This window comes from Mesoplodon mirus (genome assembly GCF_964341445.2).
Source record: "Mesoplodon mirus genome assembly, chromosome: 2".
NCBI lineage: Eukaryota > Metazoa > Chordata > Mammalia > Artiodactyla > Ziphiidae > Mesoplodon > Mesoplodon mirus.
This window is the reverse complement of record NC_138977.1, coordinates 226,042,726-226,057,718: the sequence shown is the minus strand read 5'-3', so window position 1 is coordinate 226,057,718 and position 14,993 is coordinate 226,042,726. Positions and strand designations below refer to the sequence as shown.

The 14,993-nt window shown below is 46.1% G+C and overlaps 2 protein-coding genes across 3 annotated transcripts in view; one reads left to right on the top strand and one right to left on the bottom strand.

Annotated features, from left to right (window-relative positions):
* Positions 1-14,993, bottom strand: part of DOCK1 (dedicator of cytokinesis 1) — a 540,262-nt gene that overhangs the window by 288,520 nt on the left and 236,749 nt on the right. The window lies entirely within an intron of this gene.
* The window catches only part of INSYN2A (inhibitory synaptic factor 2A), a 37,594-nt gene that overhangs the window by 2,268 nt on the left and 20,333 nt on the right, over positions 1-14,993 (top strand). The window lies entirely within an intron of this gene.

Here is a 14,993-nt window from a genome sequence, read left to right as displayed (position 1 = left end):
GTGTCATGGCTCCCTGGTCCCGTCTAGACGGCCAGACCTTCTCTTTCCCATTCCCCCAGGAAGCTGTGTGGATTCCACCAGCCCATGTGTTGGAGGTGGCATCTGAGGCACTACCCTGTTGCCTCACGTGATCAGCACGCTTCACCCCGTGGGCTCCCACCCCTGGTTAAGTGAGCTGGCAGCCAGCATGAAGATAAGCCAAGAAATGCACTGTCAGGGCAGCAAACCACCCTTGCACAGGATTGTTGTGGCTGAGTTACATTGCGTTTGCATGCTGCAAACAAAGGGGAGGAGACAACCTCTGTGATCTTAAGGCCTGGCCCCAGAGGCAAGGTGCCTGGTGCAGATGTTGCCCTTGGTGTCTGGCTTCTCCAGCTTCGTGCAGGTGATTCATCTACAAAAGGAGTTAACTCTCAATAACCCCCACCTCCTACGACCTAGCACTGTTTGCAGCCTACAGTATGAAGCAAAACAAGTTGCTAGCCAATCGTAAACTAATCTAACAGTAGATTAATAGTAACCTACCATTATAGAACGGTTTTCAAAAGGCTTTCTTAAATTTTGGGTTTACATCTCATTTTCATCCCACTTCAATCATTTAGACTTGAATAAATACATAACCAAAAGCAACACACTAAGGTGGGTCTGTAAGGGATTTGTCATCAGTAGAACACTCCCATGGAAACATGAAAAGCCCAAACAGGGACCGATCACTGACTTCAATGTAGCTGGTAGTGACTTAAACCAGACAGCAAACTAGAAAGATACCAACATCACCAAATGGGAAATAAACTTCAACAAATGGTATAAAACCAAATGCATATACTAAGTCGCGTGCATCTCACAGGGGTGCGTGCCAAAATAAACACCTGCATGGTTTGAACAGCCACAAACACCCCACGCAAGGAGACCTGTGTTCCACACGGAGGTCCCTTCTATTAGAACAGGGCGGAAAGTTGTTTTGAATGGGATCCTCTGAGTTCTCTGAGACTACATCAGTCTTCAAAGTGGTTTTGAGTTTGTTAAGACATGTCTAGGTGGAAATTCTGGCTCTGAGGACTTGGGCGAGGACTGCACCCCTCTGTGCCTCAATGCTTCGCCTGTAAGTTGGAGCTTATCACCTGTCCTGCAGACCGAGGGTGAGGAAGACAGGGAGTGACCTTCTAGTGCATGGAGCCCAGCACCAGGTGCATCTGAATGGGTTGGTGTCTGCTGGTGGCGTGAGGGTTGCCTTGCTGGTCAGCAGTGTTGGGGTCTGGGGAACACTTAGTGGCCCCATTTTTGAGTCCAGAGTGACGGATGCACCCCACACACTCTCAGTACACAGGCGGCCACCAAGTGCCGTTCCTGCATGCCCTGACCTGCTTTGTCCAACAGAGTGGCCACACGTGGCTACTGAAATTCAAACTCGAATTAATTACAATTGATAATTCCGTTCTTTAATCACAGGATTAAAGAAACATCACAGGGCCCAAGAGCCACCTGTGGAGACTGACTCCTACACAAGACAGAGGACATTTCCATCATCACAAAAAGGCCTTCGCCCCAGTACACCCAAAACAAGGGACAGTGCCTGGCTTCTAACCATTTGAGGAGTAGGCACCTTAGATCAAGGCAAAGGATGACCTAACTTAGAAATCAATCTCTAGGTCAGTTGTTGTCTGCACAGGCCAAGTTCACGGTAGAAAAGCAGGACCATAGCCAGGTGAACTCCCACACCTGTTCCTAATAATCTTCATTTCCACTTCCCTCTCTGAGCTCTCTGGATAAGAGTGAGTCAAGTGGTTTCAAATTCCAAAGCCACCTTGAAGGTGACCCCTCTTGCTCAATTGCCCAGGGTCATTAATTTGCCCAAAATTCAAATTCCCACCACTCTTTTCCATGTCAGAATATGGAAAAGGGGACAGTGGCCTCAGAGGCAGGCAGATAAGAAGCAAGCTCCTTCTCCATCCCTTTTCAGGGGTCTGGGGCTAGCAAGGGTGGAAAGTGGGGGAAAGGTCTGCTGGTATATTTTTAACAACTGGCTCTCAAAGAAGGGGGAGTAGCATTTGCTGATTTCCATGGTATAAATACTGCCATTGTGGCCAATATCAGCCAGCTCATTAAATCCTGAAAATTTAACCTTCGGCTGCTCTGAGCACTGGACCAATCCCCTGAAGGACATGCACTAGGACAGTCACTTTAAGGGAGGAATTCACAGGACTTATTTTATGTACTCAGCCTAAGCCAAGAAATGTTATCTTATCGTTGCATCTCATGGTAGAAAATAGGAAAACTCACTCTACTTTATGTAGATTATTATTATAGTCATTGTGTAACATGACAAGGAATTTCGTGACCGCATTAAAATATTGGAAAACACTCCACGTCATCACCTGTGAAGAATGCTCAGAACCTGGGTACAATCCACTTCTCTCCTCACCCTTCACACCCAAATTAGCTTGCAAGGGCCTCTGTATAGAAATTTACCTTCAGTAAGAGGAGTCTCAGTGAGGGAAGGAATTCTGTGTGCACTTGACTTAGAAATCAATCTAAGAGCTCACGACTTTGAAACCAAGTGACACATTTTGCCCCCAGATCCCCACTGCACTGCAGGCTTGAGCCAGGGCTGGCGAGGCATCGGGGGTGCTCTTGTGGGTGATGTTAGCCCGGACCAAAGGAAGACAATGCTCGTTGAACTTGGCTAGCATGGCCACGGGCAAATTACATTCAATGTGTAACTTGAATAGAACTTCTTTTCATCGTTGAGTTTGTTTATGCGTTACCAAGTCTGCCAGGCAAGTTCTTGTAATAGTTCTTACTCTGTGCATAGGAATTTCTGTATCACCAACCAGGACCATTTTCAGTAGCTTCCAAATTATTTTTCAGAAGAGACTCTTTCTTTACTCTCGTGTGCTTATATAGATTTCCGAAAGGCCTCAGCAGAGAAAGGTTTCAGTTTAGGCAAGTTACTTAATCTCAGCGAGCTTCAGTTTCATCTTCTATTCAACAGGGACGCTAGAAGCTTAACAACGCTGTCCACAAAGGTCTCAGCAATAACCGACACACAGCGGGTGCTGAAAAAGGACCCATCCTAATATGAGCATTTCAGCGGGATGCGTTCTGTAAGCGAGTGGATGTGCACAAAGTGTTCAGGAACATGCCTTCTTATTCTTAGTCCCTTGTAAAATGTCTGGGCAGTTCACTAAAACCGCTCACTTTAAACAATTCAGGTGGCCTTTGATCCCTCTGTTTGTGTGAAGGCCAAGAATGATCCTGCTTATTTCAAAGCTCTCAGCGTTATTCTTGTCTCTTCCCAGGAAGTTCAGGGTCACACAGGATATCTAAATGAGCCACAAATGTAATCGCTGAAGGCTGAGACCGGGCAAACGGGGCACTGAGTTTAGAAACCCAACCAATTCTTGTTAACAGTCGTAATTCCCCAGAGCAGCTGTGGGTTGCTGGGCAGGTGACCCTCCGACCCAAGGCTGTGGGGCTGCAGCACTTAGCTCAGGTGCTGCACCCTTACCGGCCACCTCGGCAGGGAGACGGCTGCTTACTTCTAAGATGCTGGCAGCCCCACACGTGTGGTGTCTTGAGGGGTTCACTAGCTGATGACAACCCAGCGATCCTCGGTTCTTCAGAGAAGACCTACAGATGACATGAGAAGCTTTACTCCACCCATTAAGCAAGAGGGCAGGACCTGCCATTGCCCAGAGTGAGACAGGTTCTTTCACTGGTCGGGTGTCTCCCAGCATCAGCCAAGTGTCACATGCAGGCTTGGGTGTGTGGGAAGGAGGAAGGAGCAGCCGAACCCAGGCCACTCCTGGCCCTTAAATGTGACCAGCAGGTAGAGAGGAAATCATGAAGCTCCGGGGGCTTTGTACTGAGTCAGAGCAAGTGTGAGGCCATCACATAAGACGTGAAAATCCTAAGTAACCAACCAGCCCAAGGTGCCTGGTAGCTTGCAGTGAGCGTTATAAATCCAGTGATTCAATCTCCCGGTCATGGGGTCCTATTCAACCTCACTGAGAAATGGGTTTCTCCACGGGGGGATGTCCCGTTCTCCCGAGTCCAAGTCACATAGCAACAGGAAAGGGAAAAACTAGCCAAGGGAATTGCCCTGAGATCAGGGGCCCTTTGAGGGCATGCTCTCAGTGGCTCTGCAGGCAAAGGCGATAGGAACAAAGGTCTGGGGACGGCCCCGAGTTAAGACAAACCCAGTGTAGAATCCTGTAGTCACGTTTGCTCAACTTTGTTTTTTCTTTTAATCACTGACAACAGAGGCAGCCACAGAATGGGTGAGGGTGTGTGTGTGGTACGTACACGTAGAAATAAGGACCTAGGCCTGCAGGATCTATTTTTACTGAAATCAGGATCAGCTTCCAGTGTAGCAGATGTCAGCAAACTTTTTCTGCAAAGGGCCAGACAGAAACAATTTTAGGCTTTGAGGGCCGTGCAGTCTCTGTTCAAGTGGTTCAGGTGTACCACTACATCATCAACACAGTCATACACGACACACGTACGAATGAGTACTGCCACGGTCCTAGGAAACTTCACAAAAACAGGCGCTAGCCAGACTTGGGCCAGTTTGCCAGCTCCTGCGACATGGTCCTGTAAGTGTAGTAACCATAGTTCCTCGACCTGAAACCAGGTCACAGTATGGGCGCAGGGCAATCCCAGGTATGACTGCCCCACAGACGAGTGTATCATTCATTCACAGGTTCAAAAGGCTTCTACCAGGAGTCTCCTAGTGTTGCACAGTGTGTCAGGCAAGATGGTGGGGGGGAAGTCATAGAACTCAGGCCCTCCTCTGAAGAGTTCCCAGGTCACTGACACTCTGTCTGTACAAGCCTACGCTTATCTGTTCATCAGCCCATCAAACCTTCAGGATTCTGCTGGGGAAGTGTGCATGGGCGTGTACGTGTGTATTATACACAAACCTGTAATTTACACTGCATATACATACATGATGTGGAAGAGGTCTCACTCTCCCACCAGCAGCAATAAGAGGTCATCACAACACCTATTTATACGATGTGACTTGCTTTCGCCTAGATATTCACGCTGGATGGACAGAAATTACATACTTGCTTTACCTTCTGTCCTTATATTGACAGATCACACAGCAGCAGGCAGTCTTCAGAGGGACCTGTCAGGGGTGAGAAATCTCTCCAAATTTTCTCTAATTATCCATATGCCCAAACAGAATAAACACTGCATCGCAATTACAGAGGAAGCATAGAGGGACAATTTAATTTGTTTAAGTCACAGAGCAGAATGAACCCACAGGAAAATCAAGCATCACTGCAGCAGCCAGGGAGTAGCCCGGAGTCACGGAGGTCCCAGCAGGAGGCGCGCAGCCTCCCACCCACCCGGAGCCCAGGGGGAAGCCAGGCAGTTAGGCAAGCCCACCTCAGGTCGGCTGTGCGCCCTCTAGAAGGAGACTGGGTTACTCTTGCCCAAACCCACCCAATTAATTGAGATCAAAGTTTTCCACCTGGTTAGCTGGAATGGCCAAATGTCAAAGAGGGGAGGTGGGTGCTTCTGAGGTCTTGACAAGCATCCTGGCGGATGTCTCTGGAATGTGAGCACTGCCTTCCCAGGTGTCTGGCCCTACAGCGCATTGCAGGAAAGAGGGTGTGTGAGCCGAGAGCAGCACACAGCGTCAAGCTCAAAAACAAAAAGGTTCTCCTCCTGCCAGCCGCACCCCTGTCCTCTCAGGCTCCCTATGTGAGCGGGATGGAAGGTGTCAGCACTTCATTTTCTAATGTTCTTGAGAAATCAGTTTGGGTGTCTCTGCCCATGTGTTGCAACCCAAAGCATTTTAAAACACGCCAGCCAGCGGACTGAGCTTCCCTCCTGTTCACGTGGTTTTTCCATTTTCCGAGAATGACCGGGGCTCTGCAGCCAACTGGTCCTGAGCTGGCCACGTTGCCCCATCCCTCCCTGTCCTACATGTGCTTGGGGATGGTTATTAACCTCTCCAGTGCCTTTCTCCAGAGGCTTCTGACTCTGTGAAAGAGACCTAAGAACACCCGCCCCTCCTGGGCTTCCCTGGGAGATTAAATAAAACACCGAGGACCAGGCTCTCTTTGCACACTGTGTGTGCAAAGTTAACTCCTTTCAAGTTACTTTGTTACTGAGAAGCAGCCTTCCAGGTGCTAAAATGCAGGGAGGTGATGCAAGGGTGTAGGTGTGAACACCTTCAGAGAGATTTTCTTGCTTTACTCCAAAGGCAGGTTTATTTCCAAGGATTAGGAAGGGCTGAGGATTACAGAATGGAGACCTCCAGCTTTGTGCTTGTTTTCAGAGAAGTGTACGGGGCAAGGTTATTTGGTGTTACGGCCAAGGCAGCTGATGTGGAGTCAGGAAACGTGGTTTTGTTCCCAGCTCATCCTAGCCTCGCCCCTCTGAGCCCCACGCTCCCACATGAAAGGAGGACAGTCCACACGAGACAAGGGACCTCAAGGGTCCTTTCTGATCTAAGAACCAATCCTCCAGAGATGTCCAAGAATTTCATAATTTCAGCCACTGCTGTAAATACATAGAGAAGTTGAGAGAGAGACAGAGAAAGTAACACGGCCCTTTCTACAGATGTCGGTTAATAAACGCACATAGTGGTCCCACTATTAGGTTTTCTTTCTCCCCGATGCCTCAGCCATCCCTTATCTCTTCCACGGCTACACATGCTGTAACTGGCCTCTGTCCTTCTAGCTTGCAATCCTTTGAATAGTCTTCAAGGAAACCCCCCTTTTTTTCTTTTTCTTTTGTAACTAATGACTTTTATATATTTGTGATAAAATATTCAAGTTCTAAAGTCCAAGTATAAGTTACCGTGTTTTATGATTTTGAAATAGAAGCATGTATGATATTCTCTTCTAGCATTTTCTTCATTTAATACACAGGGCTGCACTGGGTCTTTCCTATAGCTTAAATGTATATAACATTGTAAATACCATTTTTAAGTTTTTAAGCAATAATAAGCCTTTCCGTCCTTAATATGAAAAATGAAGCACATATATTTATGAGACTATAAAACAGGTTCCAAATTCTTGCTTTGGGCTTCATGTAGGTATCACACATACTTGCAAATGTAATTTAAATAATCTTCCTGTGCAGAATGCCAAAAGAGATTTCAAATACCTCCCTAGCCTTTTAAGTTGGTAGGTGAATAAAAGCCTCACTACTGAGCCACTAGGCCATTCAGACACCCCATTCGTAGATAAAATGAGCAATTCAAGGCACGGCCTGAACGTTTACGGAATTTATGGATTTGTGTCCCAGAACTCGGGTTTAAAAAAAGAGAGAAATGAAATGCAGGTTCTCCTTTTCAAATACTTTTTTTTCTTTTTTAAACCCCATACAATTTCTGCTAAGCTACGCAAAAATGGTTTGAGCTCTATGTCCCATTGGCTCTGGGGGAGAGTTCCAGCAAAATGTGTGTCTCTGGGAAGAGTACCAACAAAGCTCATCCATTTTGAGCACCTACAATATGGTGGCCATTCTGCATTGTCTCCTTTAATCCCCAAAAGAACACTGTAAGGTAGGAATTGCTTCCACCAGGAAACTAAAGCTTGGATATATTAAGTAACAGCCCCAAGGTCAAGACTGGTGAGAAATAGTAAAGACAGAACTCACATCTAGACCCACCAGGCCCCAGCAGTATCCTCTCCCTCCTCTGAAAATGGGAAGCCTAGATGTCTGCACTGATGTGAAAAGCAGACATTTTTGTTGCTCCTGCCAATTCTGGGTTCTTCCTTTTACTGGATGGGATCAAGAGGCTCCTGCACCCAGACCTGGTAAGGTCCACGTGGATTTACGTTCTGGAGAAAGCACACTTTTAATGCTGGAGGGAGCAGAAAGCACCTTGGAAGGGATCCCGGTAATAAATTATGTTTTTAAGGATTCCTAATCAGTAAGAGGAAGCCCCTCTGTGAGGCAGTTTCAGCAAAATCAAAGCCGTTGATATGGAAGTCCAGGGACCAGCAGCCACATCCATGAGCAACCTTCCCGGGGAAACCACTTCAAAGCTTTCACGTACTGCCTGTCACCTAAGTGGCTAGTCCTGTGTGCCACCCGAGCTCTACCTTAATTTATGTCCACATTCATGTGAGCAAACGCTGAAGCAAAGTTTTTAATGCACCATAAAAACAAGCAAACTTGTGTTCTAAAAGACAGATCTGAATGGACAATTATGAAAAATGAGTTCCTCTAGGTAAAGAAGGCATAAAACTGGGCCTGTTTTGACCCAAAATGGAGTAGATTTTTTGGTCAGTATCTCATTGGTTACAGCACTAGACTGGCTCCCCAGATGAAAGTCTCATAACTGGACATCAAGAATTTTATACTTGCTGACACCAAAATTTGAAGATTTTAATCTTCAGCTACAAGAGCTCTGAAGCATTTGTTTAAAAGACGAGTGCAATGTCAAGCTTCTGAAACAAAGCACAGAAGCTTCACGGAGAGGAAGTCTGATTTAAAATTGTGAACTAACGTGCTCTAAAAAAAATACATCAAAAGAAATTATACATCAAAGATAAAAGCTCTGTGGTTATTTACCATCAGAACCACTGCCCAACACACATAATTAATTATTTCAAATTAAAACCTCTGTAAGATGGTAAGTGACAATACTACAGCTGAAGAAAATGGCAGCACAGAAGGAAAATTCATTTTCATACGGTATACTCACATTCATATTTTCCTTCTAATTTGGTAGCAATGCCACCAAAATTCATTTTCATTAATTTTCAATAAACTATAGCTTTAGTTTTATCTCTCCCTCAGGAAACAAGTTAATCAAGTCAGCTTCAGCTCAGCCCTAAGAAGTTGTTTCCTTTATTAATAGCTAATCCTGGTGCCCTCTGGGGCCAGTGACTTTTTTGTCATTATTGCCATCATTTTGCAACTTAGCATCTCCTTGATTTCAGGAATATGTGAAGGAAACTGGAAGCTCTGCCCTATTTGTAATATAACTGGGCAGTTCTACATGCCAAATAATAATTAATATCCGCCCCGATTTTTACATATTATGATTTTATATTATGGAAATAGGATTAGAAAACACTAAAGAAAAAGTCCTGCCCTGACAATAGTGTTCACCTCCGTGCCTGTCTCTGTTCGAATCTCCACGTATTTCTGATAGGAGTAATAATGACTATGCAATAATAAGAAGACAGTCCCTCTTCTTCATCAGGCATGGCTCTGTGTAAAGGCAAAGAAGGAGAGAGCTGGGGCAGGGCCCAGGGAGAGGCACAGACCATGAGACCCCACGCTGGAGGAGAGGCAGGCAGCTGCTGCCGACCCCCGGGGACGAGAGGCTGAATGGCCTTGACTCCCCATGCTGGCGGCCATGCAGCACCATTCACCACCATTATAGCTTCCCTTTAATTCTTTGTAATGAAAACAAGCATTAAAAGCTTCCCTAACAGCCAGAGCCTCCCCAGAATAACAGAGTCACCGCATTTGTTGGGGGGCTGGGCTAATAAAAGTTAATTTGTCAACGGCGTCTTAAGAAAGCCACCGAGTTCATTATATATGGTGTTTGCCACTGAAACGTGTTCACCAGGATTCCTTCTGGGATAAAGAAATGACATTTCCTGGGGTGAGGAGAGGAGCTGGTTTAGGTGCAGACTAAGCCACTTATTTTAATAACTGGGTGTGGGAAGCAGAGGATGACTGACCTTTCCCACTTGTGTGGGGAAATTTAAGATGGCATCAGGGTAATACTTTTAGACAGACGTTTTCACCGGATCCAGCTGGGAACATCAGAGGACTGACCACCCTGTGGGTGGGTATCAGTTAACCCAGCAGATACTCAGGCAGATTCTTCATTCATGCATTCACTTGTTCATTATTCAAAAATATTTCTTGAGTACTCGCTACACTTCAGACCCCAATGTGAGCACTAAAGGTCCATCAGGGAATAAACAGACAAAATCTCTGCCCTCGGGGTGCTGACATTCTAGTAGGAGAGACAGACTGAAAAGCAAAATCATAACTCAAATTTATGGCATGTTCCACGGTGGTAAGTTTAAAGCAGAGAAGAGAGGTAGGGTACTGACTTTCTATCAGTCACGACAGAAGCCGGCGTTTACGAAGCACAGCTCCAGCCCTGCTCTCCAGAAGGTACCAAACTATGTGCTGGGATTGGGAAGACGGCTGAAGTTGTGTCCACGGCCACCAATATGCTCTCAGCCACACAGGAGAAAGACACCTCTATTGGACATCATCAGCATTCACTGTGGAATGATCTGGAAAAGAGCAGGGTGCTGGGAATTTGCCAGAAGCCATGCTGGGCAGCCTATGAGGGAACAGCGGAGCTGGTCCAGACCAAGGATGCTGGTGTGAACGAGCACAGCAACTGCCCCACGGAAGGAGTGCTACGTTTTGAAGTGACACAACTTACTCCGTTAACTGAGGAGCAATTCCTTTATCTTGGAAACAAATGTCCTCTAGAGTTTAAGTGTCGTGAGGGCAAGGTCTGTGGTTTTTTTTTTTTGTTTGTTTGTTTGTTTTTGCGGTACGCGGGCCTCTCACTGCTGTGGCATCTCCCGTTGCAGAGCACAGACTCCAGACGCGCAGGCTCAGCGGCCATGGCTCACGGGCCCAGCCGCTCCGCGGCATGTGGGATCTTCCTGGACCGGGGCACGAACCCGTGTCCCCTGCATCGGCAGGCGGACTCTCAACCACTGCGTCACCAGGGAAGCCCTAAGGTCTGTGTTTTATTCATCCAAGCAACTGCTCCCCAGCAAAGGGCCACGCACAAAGCTGGCGAACAAGAACCATCCCATGGACTGAACACGCAAACATAGTGAAGGCCAGTTGGTTACTTTGGCTAATTTATAGCAAAGTGCTTGAAAGTCTATAATCAGAACACTACACGGAAGTAACTAGGATTACTGAAAATCATCCTGATGTGTTTAATAAGCTCACACGGGGTTACATAGAGAGCTCGTTCTTCAAGGGTCCACATCTCAATTATTGGCTCTGGGAGAATGGTGCGTGTACAATTTTGAGAACTTCACCCTCTAGTGGACAAAATTAAGTAAGGGTAACACGAATGGGAAGAAGAAAGATCCAGCTCAAGCTATGACTGGGCTGTGCTCTAAAACATCACTTCTAAGTAATCTGTTTGGACCTCTGCACAATTTCCAACAAGCCAAAATCATAGATGGTGTTAGAGTTCCCAGGCTAGCCCTCAAGTTTTTTCAGCTGTGTTGAGACTCAACAGAGAATGCTGTGAAATCTAACAGTCAAGTTTGTAGAGAGATTATTTCTTCTAACACAGGACTCCAAAAATGGATCTCCCTTAAAGGTGCCAACCAGAACAACTCTTATTTTAGGCAAGCGACATCTGGAACATACACATTCAAATTCAGGAGGATTGCATGAGTGTGTGTGGAAAGAAGTATTTGATGTCCTTCAATCTCCATGAGAGCCCTTTCCTCCAAAAAGAAGTCCAGAAGACGAAACTAGAAACAGAGGAAACCAGTGGTTAATGAGAATGGCCTTACTGCCTGACCTCACATCTACAGGCCAAAGAGCAGGAGAAGAGAGAAACCAGGGTCCTGGAATAAATGATTGCTGGCTAAAATTCTCTAAATACAAACAATGCAGCAACTATAACCAAGAAACTGGTGCAGGCGCTGCTCTACCATATTCAGGGTAATAAACAGAAAACATGGAAGTGAGTCTTTTAAAGCTTTCTTGAAATGTCAAGAGCTGCCAAATTCCACTGAAACAGAGATCAAACCAACCCTCATAGATTGACGGAGACAAAGTTACCTTCCCAAATAACTTTATTTTTCATTTGCTCTTTCATTCATCATTCCATGCATCCAAAGCCTTTCCACCTCTCCTGTGACCAGCAAGCCAGATGTTGGCTGGGCAAACAAAGGAAAAGGCAAAGCACGCCATGACGATACCAAATGCTGGGAATGCTGGTGGAGGAAAGTCATTGAGAGCTGGCCAAAGGGCACCTGAAGAGCAAGTGACGGTGCAGAATTCTAAAAAGGCTTCACAATGACCAGCGCACTTAGACGTCCCTAAGGCAGGGGAAAGCAGGGGTGGTGAAGAGATCTGGGGTCAGTGTTAAGTCTGTGTTCTTCAAACTGCAACCTCAGTCTTTGAAACAAACTGCTTTGTCAGCTTGGGGATTCCAGGCCACTAATGAACAAAGAATCGCTCAGCCTAACATAGCAAGTCGGCCACTGGCTACAAAACGGCTCCCCTCAGCTACTGGGAAAAAGGGACCTGGTCAGACCATCACCAGTGAAAGCCAGTACTGCCTTTTATTGACCAATGGCTGTTCTTGGCATTTGTTAAGAAAACTGGTGTCATATTTTTTTAACAAACTTAAATTGGATGTCCCCCACATCCTGGCATTTAATAGCTCAAGTTAATAAAACAGATATCGTTGAGTTTCCACGGTTATATGGGGAAAGTCTACATTCACTTTAGCCACTAAACAGCTGATATAGGAACTAAACTCCAGTTGCAGGACATAATCTGGCAAATTCCTAGTGAGAAATTAGACTTAGGAACAAGCCAAAACTACTGCCAGAGGTGGGCTTAAAACATAGGAGATGGTCACTGAAAACAGCTGAGTGTGACTATTTTTGAAATTTAATTTCCCCCGACAAAAGCAGTGGTATCAGTTTATGCCTCTAATTAATGTCACTTTGAGACTATTAAGTGGAAAAGCCCTTTAAGATGCTGACGTAAATGATGGCTCGGTTATCAAGAAGGCACGGCTGCAGCACAAACCTGGCCTAGAATGAGGATGGAAAAAAAATAGTGAGAAGATGAAGTGAGAAGGCTGAAAGAACAAGAAAGATCAAAACGAGGAGAATAAATTAGGCAAGGGCATAAAATGATCACTGAGAGCAGAGACCGTGCCGTTTTCTTTGTTGCAGCAAACAGTGAGCAGAGGGCCTAACACGTACCTTTGAGTTAATTCAAAGTGACTCAATACCCTACGGAAGGAATGTTTTGAAGACCCCAATTAAAGGACCACGCCCTGATTTTAACATTACCCAAACGTGTCTTTTGCTTACATGCGAAGAGCTCTAAACTTGCTGAAAATCACCGTGTCATTTAAAAGACCCACAAATTAGCAACGGGGTCACTTGCGCTGTGTGTCCTGTGCCGTGCGCCCTGCTCTATGTCCCAAAGTGGAAGTGGAGGAGGGGCCCCTCCAGGGGCATGCTTACACACTGGTGAGGCTGGCTGAGAGGAGAATGCTTTTCTGAAATCTAAAACCAAACACTCCATCCACTGTTCCCCAGGGAATGTGAGAAAAGATTTTTTCCTTGGGCAACTTAAGATCTTCTGGCGAAAACAGTGTTGTGAGATGTGGCAGGAGAAACAGCACATTAAAGCCAATTCAGTAATCCAGTACCAGTGATTACAATTCAATACCATAGAATTATTTCCACTTGCCAACCATGCTTCTCTGAGCTGCTTATAACTTTGTCAGACTTTGCTTTTGAGAGCAGGCACAGTAAGAGACATTTTTTTTTCCCTTTCCGGACCTTTCCACCAAACAATTTTTCTCTGCTGGGGCTGGAGTGGAGACACAGGGTTGTCAGTCTCCACTCTCAGGCCCCATCTTCAAGGTCTCAGAGACACTGAGCCACTTGGACATGGAGCCAGGAAGAAAGCTTCCGGTGACCTTTCTGTGATATTTTGCAGCGCCCTCTCCTACCACCCAGGGCCCAGCTATCTTAGATCTCCCTGTGATGCGTTCATGAAAAAGCAGATGCCGCCGCCTGTCCCCCCTGTCCCCGGCTCTCCATCCCTGCCTCCCAGGACACACCTGTGGTCCAGCTCAGGATGAAGTTGGCAGACATCCTCCTTCGTTGGATCATTCCTAAGGCTTTGTGACAAAAACCTCCACACAAGCTCTGCCCTTTGCCTTTCCTTCTTTGTTTCTGTTTTTTAAATCCCATTCCTCATTGCCTCTTTTGTTGCTGACGTGCAACAGGACTAACTGAAGACTTGCAGACCCAAAACTGTCACCGACGCTGTCTATTTTATGCAAGTGGACAGAAGTATATTTTTACCTTCAGGAATTTTTGATAATGACAACTAAAGAATTGGAGCAGATGTCCTCAGAAGCCAAAGGCAGCTAGAGAAACTGGTGAACCACATTCTGAGTTAAACCTGAAAAATTCTAGGCCAGTAAGAAAGGAGGATCTGACGTTTTCTTTAAATGGGGGTGCCCCAACTAGAGTTCCATGCTGTCTGCTATAAAGGACACTCCTTTTGCTTTCTTGAAAGTACAGCAAGGTCTTCTGAAGAAATCTGTTTCACTACAAAGCAGAAGTGGAAATGACTCTCATACTGGACTCCACCAAAACTACCTTGTAAAATCAGCTCGAGCAAAACCTTCTGCTTTAACAAATCAAGAACAACAGTCCCTCTCTGTGCTTTCCACAGAGTCCATTCTCTTTACATCCCTATTAACTTCATAACTGAAGTCGAGTCTCCTTTACCTTTCAATAAAGCCCACCCTGACCAATGAGTGTCCAAAGGGCATCAAGGAAGGAGAGGGTCGGGATTCCAGAAATGGTCCCTGGGTTAGACCCGAGATCTGGGGGGATGGGAGTCAAGAGGGTCAGTGGAACAGGAGAAACGGCACCTCGGACTCTCGGCGCTGTCCTTGGTGCTGAATGTTATGATTTCCACCCCCCACCTCCCCCCACCACAGTAATATATGCTGTTGAGTCCAGAACATTGACAAATGGCAACTAACTGTAGTGAGATGATAAACAGCAAGTGCTGCAAAGATCAGTGCATTAAAAAATCCATGTCTGCAGTGAGCATGCCTATCACTGGGATCCAAAGAGGTTTACACTAGAAAGTGAGAACCAGAACTTTTCATAATTTATACTTTTCATATGCTTTTTTTTTTTTTTTTGCGGTACACGGGCCTCTCACTGCTGTGGCCTCTCCCGTTGCGGAGCACAGGCTCTGGACGCGCTGGCTCAGTGGCCACAGCTCACGGG